Here is a 12,558-nt window from a genome sequence, read left to right on the forward strand (position 1 = left end):
AAACAAACAAACAAATAAATCTTAAAAAAAAAGATTTATTTATTTAATCTCTACACCCAAAGTGGGGGGCTCCAACTCACAACCTTGAGATCAAGAGTCATTTGCTCTACTGACTGAGCCGGCCAGGGGACCCGCACAACCTCCCCCCACCCCCTGCCTGCTGCCCACTCCCAACCATTTTTGGACAACTCCCACTGATTTTAAAAAGTGACTGGGCGGCTCATTCTGTTGGGCCTGACTCAGTCTGACTTTTGGTTTCGGCTCAGGTCATGATCCCAGAGTCCTGGGATCGGCCCCTCATCCAACTCTTTGCTCAGCAGGAAGTCTGCTTCTCCCTCTGCCTGCTGCTCCCCGTGCTTGTGCTCTCTCTGTGTCAAATAAATAAAAATAAAATCTAAAAAAAAAAAGAAGATTTAAGTTCCTGGGTCAGTTTTCTATAAAAGACCAACCATAAAGCCCTCAGTGGTAACCCACGCAGAACAACTCTCACTCTAGAGAGCTTTCTATCTCTTCTCACCTTCACTTAACAAGCTATCACTCTACCCTGTTTTGTCCTCGAGATTCATTCTTCGACTCCCCGGATGAGAACCCTGCAACCCTCATCCCTTCGGTTATAATCCTGTCTCTAGACCTCCCTTAGGGGACACGCTGTTGGAAGCCAGCTCTGTAATCTCAGAGGCTGTCTTCAGTAAGGTCATCAGGTTCAATTACTTCAAACATTCTTGTATCAAGACTTTAAGTCCCATCTCCAGCTGGGCCACTTGCCCCCTGAATATACCTAGTGTCTGTAGTTTTCAAGGGGTGATTTCATCCTGCAGAAATCCTTCCAGGAGAAAGGAGATACTGCTACAGACACACAGGCTGTGATTTTGAAACAGTGACTCCTAGAGGACTCCTGGGTGGCTCAGTCAGTTAAGCATCTCCCTTAGGCTCAGATCAAGGTCCCAGGATCCAAGGATTGAGCCCGCATCTGGCTTCCTATTCAGCAGAGAGTCTGCTTCTCCCTCTCCCTCTGCTTGTGCTCTCTCGTATGCTCTCTTTGTCAAAGTCTTAAAAAAAAGAGAGAGACAGACAGAAAGAGTGACTCCTAGTAAGAGGAGATACCCATAGGAGATGGAGCTGGGCTTGGCACCTTGCTAATAATTTGTCAGGAATTAATAATGTAGCTTACATTTACTGAATACGTATGTGCCAGCCAGTATTCAGAGTGCTTTATGTGTATTGTCTCATTGAACCTTCACAACGACCCTAGGAGATGGGCACTCTTATGCTCAACCTCATTTTACAGAAGAGGAAACTGGTACAAGAGAGTAACTTATCTAAGGCAGTGCTGCCAGTAAGTGACAGAAGCATAATTCAGACCTTGGGAGTTAATTCCAAACCCCTTGTATACTCGCAGTCACTGGTGTTTATTGCCTTGTGCTTGGCCAAGATTTTGAGTTTTAACATTTTTACAAAGCAATAAAGAATATATTTCTCTCAGTCTTGGTTTCTGCTAATTTGATAATAAACAAAATGTTAACTCCCTTATATGCAACATTTTTTTAAAAAGATTTTATTTATTTATTTGACGGACAGAGATCACAAATAGGCATGCAGAGAGAGGAGGAAGCAGGCTCCCTGCCGAGCAGAGAGCCCGATGCAGGGCTCGATCCCAGGACCCTGGGACCATGACCTGAGCTGAAGGCAGAGGCTTTAACCCACTGAGCCACCCAGGCACCCCTATATGCAACATTTATATAATAGTAGAATGAGACACAGGCCAGAATATGTCCTCTTCTACCAGATTTATGATCTCATAGCAGATATATATTATTTGGCTTCTGACTTCAGAATTTGAAAAAAAAACCAGAGGGGTAAGAGGGCACGGAGCTAAGTCCAGTGTTCTAGATAGGAGCTTTGTTGCAGCCAGAGGTGACCGTGGGTGATTCCTCAGTTGTAAAAGGAAGGAACTGGATTCCACTGATAGTGAAGGGACCTCCTCATGCTCAGATCTCACGTCCAGAGGAATAAATCTCTGTGGGGAGTTCCCAGCACCGAGGCAGAAGGCAAGAGCAAATATCTACCTTGAAAGAGGCAGACTCTCTGGTGCCCCTTGAGTCACGCAGATCAAACTGAAAGTGTGAACAAGTGGGTATCTGTTCCCTGCTTCTCGTGTGTGAGGCTGATTGGCAGCGGTGCTATGCTTAGGTGTTTGACTGGCTCTGCTGCTCCTACTAAAAATAAGCAGCCGGTGTGAGGGGTGAGTCATTTTCATACATGACTATGTGGAGGAGCAAAGTGACAAAGGTCACAGCGGCCCTGCGTGCGATGATTTCCCTTCTGAGCAGATACTGCACCCTGTTCCCAACCAGCCCCTCTTTTTCTGTTTTATTTTAGATAAGCTGTAGACCTTAAATAGAAAACCGACTCAACAGTCCTTAATTGTGTTTCAGTTTGTTCATATCCTGTTCTCTGTTTGTGGACTGGCCTCGTCCTTACGGCTGGATTTGTTACTTTTCTGGGGGAATAGACATTGATGTTAACATTGGTGTTAACGACCACAGTTTGCACAGTGATTACATATGCATATATGCATAGTTGCTTTGGAATAGTCAGCCACGGCCCTGGCGACGTGGCAACGCGTGGACGAGTTCCCAGCTTTCTCTAGAGGGAGTAAAGTCTTATCAGGACAGGATCCATCCTGGGCGAAATTGTAAAGTAATGTTGTCTTGTTTTTGTTTTTTCTTTTTAAGATTTTATTTATTTACTTGACAAACAGAGATCACAAGTAGGCAGAAAGGCAGGCAGAGAGAGGAAGGGAAGAAGGCTCCGTGCTGAGCAGAGAGCCCAATGTGGGGCTCGATTCCAGGACTCTGGGATTATGACCTGAGCCAAAGGCAGAGGCTTTAACCCACTGAGCCACCCAGGCGCCCCTAAAGTAATGTTGTTTTGTTTTCAGGTGATCTTTCTATTTCGTTTCTGAGGATTTTTCTGTTTCATTTCTGGGATCTCCATTCTTCACCCCCTATCCCTGTGGCCAGTGCCCTCATTCAGCTTTCTAATCAAAGCTTCTCTCTTCTTTTTGAAAGTAGGCTCCACACTCAATGTGGAGCTTGAACTCATGACCCGAGAGTAAGAGCTGGTGCCAGCCAGGTGCCCTGAAGCTTCTCACTTGTTAGGCCTTAGTTTCATTGGCTATAAAATGGGAGGAGAAAGACACTAGACGTCTTTTCCTTCCTTTTTTTTTTTTTTTTTTTTTTTAAGAGAGAGGAGTCGGGGGAGCAGAGGGAGAGAAAATCCTGAAGCAGACTCCCTGCTGGGTGAAAGGCTTGATCTCAGGACCCCAAGATCATGACCTGAGCAGACACTAAAAGTTGGACTCTCAAGCGACTGAGTCATCCAAGGTGCCTCACTAACATTCTTTCTTAACCTAACTTTTTTCCCCAGATCTGCCTTCCTAAGAAGCGAAGACATAAACTCCAAAATTAGTTCAGGCTTGTTTCCCTTCCCCAATAAAATACCTATTCCCTTGGGGTTGCTGATTTCATCTAGCTATTTTGTTAGAAATTAGTTGATTAAACAAAATATAAAGGCTAAGGGAGTGCCTGGCTGGCTCAGTCAGTAGAGCGTGGGACTCCAGATCTCAGGGTTATGAGTTCAAGCCCCATGTTGGGTGCAGAGACTACTTTAAAAAAAAAAAAAGTCTTAAAAAATTAAAAAATATAAGGGTGAAATTGGACCATGTGTTTCATAAAACGATTCATCCTAGCAGTATCATCCACAGATAAGCCTTACCTACATTCATAAACAAATGACTTCGAATGGTTTATCCAGCTGTTATCTTTCTTTGTGATCCAGCCCAGAAGCTCCTCAAACCAAAAGTGTTCAAAGCGAACTTATTTTATTTTATTTTTTATTTTTTTAAAGATTTTATTTATTCATTTGACAGACGGAGATCACAAGTAGGCAGAGAAGCAGGCAGAGACAGAGGAAGAAGCAGGCAGAGACAGAGGAGGAAGCAGGCTCCCCGCTGAGCAGAGAGCCCGATGCAGGGCTCCATCCCAGAACCCCGGGATCATGACCCGAGCCGAAGGCAGAGGCTTTAACCCACTGAGCCACCCAGGCGCCCCTATTTTAAAGATTTATTTACTTATTTTAGAGAGAGACTCAGCGAGCAGAAGCAGGTGGGGGCAGAGGGAGAGAGAGTATTAAGCAGACTCTGCACTGAATGCAGAGCCTGGTCTCACCACAGGGACCCGAGCTGAAACCAAGAGTTGGGTGCTTAACAGACTGCACCACCCAGGCACCCCCAAACTTATTTTATTTTTAAAAAGTAACCTTCCGGAGCACCTGAGTGACTCAGTGGGGTCACTCTTCAGCTCGGGTCATGATCTCAGCATCCTAGGATGGAGACCCGCATTGGGCTGTCTGCTCAGCAGGGAACCTGTTTCCCCCTCCCCTTTTGCCTGCCTCTGCCTACTTGTGATCTCTCTCTCTGTCAAATAAATAAATAAAGTCTTAAAAAAAAAAGGCAACCTTCCTGAATTAGTTCTCTTGATTGGTGGTACCACCATTTACTCATTTGCCAAGCCAGAAACCTGTGAGTCCCTTTCTGTCACCCTCTACATCTAGCAATTTCTGTCCATTGACTCTTTCAAATATTTCTCATACCCATAACCATGGCCCTTACCTTAAGTAACATGGGGATGGGGAGGCAGGGAGGGAGATTGACAGATGCCAATGGAATGCTAAGGGAAAGATCTGAAATCAGTTGAAGCATATACACCAAGACATTAACCTGGCAAACCAGACAAAATTTTTGCCCCTTACCCACAGTATTCTGGCCCCCTCTCTATCCACCCCCCATTTCGGCATATTAGTGGCCTTGCCAGCAGGTCACCCAAAGTACAGAGAAAATCACTGATCACTGATAAGATTTAACCAGGAGTCTGAAGTTGGGATGGAGAAACAACAATGGGAAAAGGCCTCACTTATTAAGACTGGAACATCAGTAGGATAGAGGAAAGGAGAACATGTATGAAGACCATAAAACTGTCAGATGTTCATCCTTATTTTTGGAAGTCCACGCTTTGTTTTAGAGAGTAAGAGGGGTGTTGAATAAGTGGAAAGTACCACTAAGGACTCTACCCTCACCGCATCTGGGGCTCAGGAAGATGCTGCCCTGAAGACCCACATACCAACCTAGGGAGCAAGTACATCAAGTTGTCTGTGCTGGGGGGGTCAGGCCCTGGGAGGCCTGTTGGCTTAGCTTTGCAAGCCGATCCTGGGGACATGGTGGCAGAAGTGGATGGTAGGCAGCAGCTGGCTCTGAGGTGAGGGCTGCAGGGAAGGCTGCCACCCCAGCCAGACTTCAGAGACATCTCACATAACATCAGAGTTGCAGGAAGCCAAATGGAACAGGGAGTGATACATGGGGGATGGGGAGCGGGGCATGAGCTGCAGTAGCTCAAAACTTTAACTCTGAAGGCCCAGGCACACAAGAATATGACTTGCTTGAGACCAGCCAGAGACCAGAAGATCCAAAGATCCCATTCACCTTTATAGACCTCCAACAAGTGCCTAAAGACATACTTAGCCCTCTTACTGTCAGTGCTCTTACGGGGAGTTTCGGGAGGGGTAGGGGTTAGCCAAAAGACAGTGTTCTTCTTCTTCTTCTTTTAAAGATGTTTTATTTATTTATTTGAGAAAGAGAACACAGAGGGAGAGGAAGAAGCGGACTCTGTGCTGAGCAGAGGTCATGACCTGAGCCCAAGGCAGATGCTTAACTGACTGAGCCACCCAGGTGCCCCAGGACTCATTATTTTTATTTAAAAGACACCACACACGCATGTGACCTAAAGGGACTGTTTCAATAATCCTCTTATTTTTTAAAAATATTTTATTTATTTATTTGACAGAGAGATCGCAAGTAGGCAGAGAGGCAGGCAGAGAAAGGGAGGGAAGCAGGCTTCTTGCTGAGCAGAGAGCCTGATGCGCGGCTCGATCCCAGGACCCTGAGATCATGACCTGAGCTGAAGGCAGAGGTTTTAACCCACTGAGCCACCCAGGCACCCCTCAATAATCCTTCTAGACGAAGCTTTCCTTTGAACTAGGTCTGTTCTGTGATTGTGGTCTCAGGAGTAGGCCAGATTTGGTTGAGACAAAACAAATAAATCATTTTTCTCTGTTTATCTGAATCCGAGAGTTAACCTCCAAGCCAAGCATCTGCCGAGATTACTTTCCCCTTGGCAGAATCCTTCAGGATGCCTTTGCCTAAATAACCTCCAGACCTAACTGTTCTTTTCTCTTTGCCATCACTGTACTTTGTATGTATGTAGATTTCACTAGCACATGCTTTATGCCTCCTAGGCCTGCCTCCCTTACTAGACTGCTCATCTGGAGGGCAAGTACTATGCCTGGTCTATGTTAATCTTAGCTTAGAACCTTCACCCTGGGCCTAGCACAGGACCCATCACTTCCTAGGCAGTAAATGTTGTCTGAATTGCACTGAGTTCTTAAAGATGGTGGATTTCAGGAGTGATGTTTTAGATCATTGGGATCTTCCCCCCAAATCATATACACAAATGAAGTGGCATTTAGAAGAAATAGCTTCTTCTCACCTCCATTCCTTTCCCAGCATGACTGTTAATAAGTGTGTCAAAATTAATTCCTAAACTAGAATGAATTTGCGGTGTTATCCCTAATGAAATCTATTTAAAGACTTTTGGAAATGGACTTTGGGTTTGTCTGATGTTTCCTAAAATTTTAATCTATGTCTTTCTCATCTATTTACTTAAGAGACTCAAGTGAGGGAGTGGGGGTGGAGTGGGGGACCAAAATTCAGGTTTCTTACTAGCAAGTCTCACTGGGTGCTGACTTACTCCAGAGAAAAGAAGTCCCCTTGTACGTACTTGACTCTTCTCCCCAAGGACAATGAAGACTCCCTGGATCACTCTACGGATTGTCAAATGTTAACTATGTGACATCTGGAAGATGGGACTCTATGGGTGATTTTAATTTTCTTCTCTCTATTTAGCAAATATTCTATAGCGAGTCTGCATGTGTCTGTAATCGGGGGGAAAATCCAGCCTGCTATTTTTTTTAAAAGATTTTATTTATTTTTTTGACAGACAGAGATCACAAGTAGGCAGAGAGGCAGGCACAGAGAGAGGAGGAAGCAGGCCCCCCACTGAGCAGTGAGCCCGATGTGGGGCTTGATCCCAGGACCTTGGGATCATGACCCGAGCTGAAGGCAGAGGCTTTAACCCACTGAGCCACCCAGGTGCCCCCAACTTGCTATTTTAAAAATATATCTTTGGGATGCCTGGGTGTCTCAGTTGGTTAAGCATCTGCCTTTGACTCAGGTCATAATCCCAGGGTCCTGGGATCGAGCCTGGATTCAGGCTTCCTGTTCAGCGGGGCTCTGCTTCTCCTTCTGTCCCTCTTCCCTGCTCCTGCTCTCTCTCTGACAAATAAATAAGTCTTTAAAAAAAATATCTTGGGGGCGCCTGGGTGGCTCAGTGGATTAAAGCCTCTGCCTTCGGCTCAGGTCATGATCTCTGGGTCCTGGGATTGAGCCCAGCATCGGGCTCTCTGCTTAGCAGGGAGCCTGCTTCCCTCTCTCTCTGCCTGCCTCTGCCTACTTGTGATCTCTGTCTGTCAAATAAATAAGTAAAATCTTAAAAAAAAAAAAAAAATCTTTTACTCCCAGAGTGAACTTCAGTTCTATGTGTAAAAGTATGCTGAGGTGGGTGATGAACCTCTTCTTTCCCTTAACCCAAGTCAGAAGGAAGTGGAGAAAAAATAGCCCTTAATACAAATATGACCAATATTCCTTGGACCCATTAAAAACAGCCTTAGGTACTGGGATTCTTGCTTTAGCCGTATATTCTCCCTCTTCATTTTATTTTAATTTATTTGAAGATTTCATTTATTCATAACAGAGAGAGGGAGAGAGAGAGAGAGAGAGAGAGAACACAAGCAGTGGGAGAGAGAAGCAGGTTTTTCAGTGAGCAGGGAGCCCCAGGCAGGGCATTATCCCAGGATCCTGGAATCAGAACCTGAGCTGAAGGCAGATGCTTAACCAACTGAGCTACCTGGGTGCCCCTATTTTTTATTTTTTAATTTTTAAAACTTTTTATTTATTTTTTAAAATTTTTATTATTTATATTAGTCACCATAAAATACACCATTAGTTTTTGATGCAGTGTTCCAAGATTCATTGTTTATGTACAGCACCCAGTGCTCCACCCACTACCAGGTTCACCCATCCCCCAACCCCCTTCTTTTTTATTTTTTTAAAGTAAGCTCTAAGCCTAAAGTGGGGCTCAAATCCAGGACCCTGAGATTAAGAGTTGAATGTTTCACTAACTGAGCCAGCCAGGTACCCCAGCTTCCTCATTTTAGAGATAATTTCTGCTAGTCCAGAGTTCCAAGTGGGGGGTGCTGAATGGAATAGCACTTGCCTGGAGACCTTCTTGCAACTACAACCTGGACAGATTTATCCATCTTATGCTGACACCTTAATAAGGATTTCGAAGGAAAAACTGAGGGCTGAAAAAAGTCCTCTGGAACTTTTTAAGAACTCTGAATTCCACAGCAAGACTGTCTCCTCAAGGACTTTCTGGTTTGTGATCTAGTTTGTGATTATTTGTCATTTCACACTGCCATAGGTGGAAGCCCTTGGGAACTAGGAGCCTTCTCTTCTTTTCCTCTTTCAGAGACCCTCTCTCCACCGATGGGAAAATACAGTTTGTGAAAGCAGAGAAATTGATTCACTTAGAAATAACCATAAAAGTTCAAGAAGGCTAGACAAACAACAGGACTAGTAATTTCAGTCTTCCAGTGATTATAGTTATTGTGCTTAGGAAGAAACACCTCCCTTCCTGCCTCCATCAACTCCTCCCCTCTGTTGCCCCCATTAGTGTCCTCACTATTTTTGTAAGGCCGAATAATCTCTTAAAATGGAATTTCCTTCCTTTTAGGAATCAAGAATAAACATTTACTCTAAAGGCCATAACATGACCTGTTTTCCTGAATGACTCTTAGTCTTTAACAATAATCGCAGCCCTGGGGGGTGCTGGAAATTTATCCAGGTGGTCAACTATAGGAGGTAGGATTACTGTCTACGCAATTAAGAGTTGACTAATGGGACTAAAAATTTTTTTTAAGATTTTATTTATTTATTTGGCGGGCAGAAATCACAAATAGGCAGAGAGGCAGGCAGTGAGGGGGAAGCAGGCTCCCTGCTGAGCATTGAGCCCGATGCAGGGCTTCATCCCAGGACCCTGAGATCATGACCTCAGCCAAAGGCAGAGGCTTAACCCACTGAGCCACCCAGGCGCCCCTAACGGAACTAAATCTTAAAGCCTTCTCTCCTGTCTTTCACTCCCACCTACAAACAAGAATCATAGGGTTTTATTTTATGTTATTTTATTTTATTATTATTTTTTCCCCTCCCTGAGAATCATAGGATTTTACAGTTGCAAGAGGGGTGCCTGAGTGGCTCAGTTGGTTGAGCATCCAACTCTTGATTTCACCTCAGGTCTTGATCTCAGGGTTGTGAGTTCAAGCCCTATGTTGGGTTCCATACAGGGTGTGGAGCCTGCTTAAAAAAAAAAAAATAAGTGTTTGGGTGGCTGAGTTGGTTAAGCATCTGCCTTCAGCTGGGGTCATGATCCCAGGGTCCTGGGATCCAGTCCTGCTTTGGGCACCTTGCTCAGTGGAGAGTCTGCTTCTCCCTCTCCTGACCCCGCCCCCCGGCCATGTGTGTGCATGCACGCTCTCTCTCTCTCTCAAATAAATAAATAAAATCTTTTTCTTTCCACTTTATCACATGGTTGTATGCTTCTATTGAGTTTACTATAAAGTCACTGTAACCATAAATTTTTATTTAACAGCTTTACTGAAATATAATTCACATACAACACAATTCAATTTTTTGAAGTATACAATTCAATGGCTTTTGAAGATTTTTAAAAAATTTATTATTTGAGAAAAAGAGAGCAAGTGAGCGAGCAGGAGCGAGGGGAGGGGCAGAGAGAGAGGGAGAAGCTGACTGCTGTTGAGTGGGGAGCCCCACAGCAGCCTGATCCCAGGACCCCAGGATCATGACCTGAGCTACTCAGGGATCCCCCTCAATGACTTTTAGTATATTCAGAGTCATGTAACTATCAACAAATAAATTTTAGAACATTTTCATTTCCCCCAAAAGAAACCTCATACTCATTAGCATCATTCATTTTCCCTCATTACCCCAGCCAGCTCAAAGCAACCACTGATCTTTATTTTTTTTTTTTTAATTTATTTGAGGGGGAGAAGGGCAGAGGGAGAGGGAGAAAACCTCCCACAGACTCCCCATTGAGCACAGATCTGGACCGAGGGACTGATCCCACAGCTAGGAGATAATTACTTGAGCCAAAATCAAGAGTCAGGTGCTTAACAGACTGAGCCACCCAGGTGCCCCAGCCACTACTGTTCTTTCATATATGGTCCTTCGTGACCGATTTCTTTTACTTAGCATAGTATTTTCAAGGTCTATCTATATTGTAAAATGCACTTCATTTCTGCTTATTATTGAGTGCTAAATATTCCAAGATATGCATATACCATATTTTATTCATCTAGTCAACATCTGATGGATATTTGGCTGGATTTTATTTTAAACAAATATGACCTCTGAGAGCTAGCAGAAACTTAAAATCAAGACATAAATATATTTTTCATGTCTTTCTATATCGAATTTATACCTAAAGAAGCATATGTCTCCCTCTGCCTGCTGCTCCCCCTGTTTGTGCTCTCTTACACGCTCTCTTTTTTTTTAAGATTTTATTTATTTATTTGACAGACAGAGATCACAAGTAGGCAGAGAGGCAGGCAGAGAGAGAGGGGGAAACAGGCTCCCCGCTGAGCAGAGAGCCCAATGTGGGGCTCAATCCCAGGACTCTGGGATCATGACCTGAGCTGAAAGCAGATGCTTTAACCCACTGAGCCCCCCAGGTGCCTCATCTCTCTCTCTTTTTGACAAATAAATAAAATCTTAAAGAAAAGGTAATCTATGCCCAGCATGGGGCTGGAACTCAAGAACCAGAGATCAAGAGCCTCATGCTCTACTGACTGAACCAGCGAGGTACCCCTCCCTTAAATTTTTTGATGTGTAGGATAATATTGTACAAAGACAAAATGCAGCTTTACCCTAGGTTCTCCTACTCCTCTGACTTCCGGGGAGGGGGTGCGGAATCTATATCTATATCTATATCTAATCTATATGTCTTAGTAACAGTCCTCAGGAAGGGAAGAACGAAAAGTCTAGAGCAAGAGTCTTGACCCAGACATATACACAAACAATATAAAGGTGAGTATGCAGTGAGGTGAGAAAGAGGGACAGTATAGACCGCTGTAAGTTTTAATATTTTCATTTTTGTCCTTCCGAGTTTATAGGTTGGCCTATGTCCAACTGTTTTTGTGGGTCTCCAGGTGGGTCCAGTTTGGAAGGCTTTGGTAGACTCATTCATACTTGGTAGAAAAACTCGAACTTGTAAACAAGTCGAGGGTGTCTGATCCTGGGAATGGCGTACTCCCTCACTAAACCTTCCTTTATCCGAGTCCTGCCTTCTCTTCCCTATTCTTTGAAGAGACCGGCCTCAATACGACTGAGTCACCTGCCTCCCAGAGAGGACCTTTGGGAGTGTCTCCCTTCCCATCTACAGAGGTTAATGAAGACCGGAAAGCGATCCTTGACTCAGCCCGCCGGAGGCTTGGGTGTTGTGTCATTCCCCACACGTGATGCTCTCCCAGGCTGCGGAGACCTCACGTATCATGGGACTTACTCACCCCAGAGACTCCTCCCCTTTCCTCCTGTACTCCCCAACCACTTACTTCCCCGCTCCGCCCCTCGAGACTAGAGAAAAGTAAGGTGGCTGGAGCCCGGAAATGCCACCCTCCCAATCTGGACGGGAGAAGCACAGAAACTCAGTTTGGAAAAGTGCAGGATGTGGCATTAGTTTCATCCTTCTCCAGAATGCTCTGCACTTCCTGTTTTAGGCTGTCCTTACTGTCCTTATCCCCAAACAGTTCTGTCGAGACCTCCTTATCACTTAGGGAAACCTCGTCTTAGTTATCGTGGCTTTCCCTTTCCCTCTGTTTCCCACTTTTCTCTGAGCCCGAGATTATTTTTTAAAAATATTTTATTTATTTATTTGACAGACAGGGATCACAAGTAGGCAGAGATGCAGGCAGAGAGAGAGGGGGAAGCAGGCTCCCTACGGAGCAGAGAGCCCGATGCGGGACTCGATCCCAGGACCCTGGGATCATGACCTGAGCCGAAGGCAGAGGCTTAACCACTGAGTCACCCAGGCACCCCTCTGAGCCCGAGATTCTTAATCTGAACGGGTTTGAGCCCCAGATCAGCCTCCCCCCGTTCTAGCTGCGTGACCTTGAGTGAACTACAACTTTTTTGGGCCTACTTTCCCTGTTCTTGAAACGGAGGCCAAACGTCTACCACACCACGCCTGTGGGGAGGAACAAATGAGAAAGCCCTTTGTGAGCTGAAAAAGGCAATAGAAATGTTAGCTATGT

At 44.8% G+C, this 12,558-nt stretch overlaps 1 non-coding gene across 1 annotated transcript; it reads left to right on the forward strand.

Annotated features, from left to right (window-relative positions):
- The first annotated feature begins 3,585 nt into the window (after positions 1–3,585).
- On the forward strand, positions 3,586–3,658 carry TRNAW-CCA. Its single transcript has one exon. It is a non-coding gene; the product is annotated as a tRNA-Trp (tRNA).
- Positions 3,659–12,558: the final 8,900 nt, after the last annotated feature.

This window comes from Meles meles, chromosome 18 (genome assembly GCF_922984935.1).
Source record: "Meles meles chromosome 18, mMelMel3.1 paternal haplotype, whole genome shotgun sequence".
Classification (NCBI taxonomy): Eukaryota; Metazoa; Chordata; class Mammalia; order Carnivora; family Mustelidae; genus Meles; species Meles meles.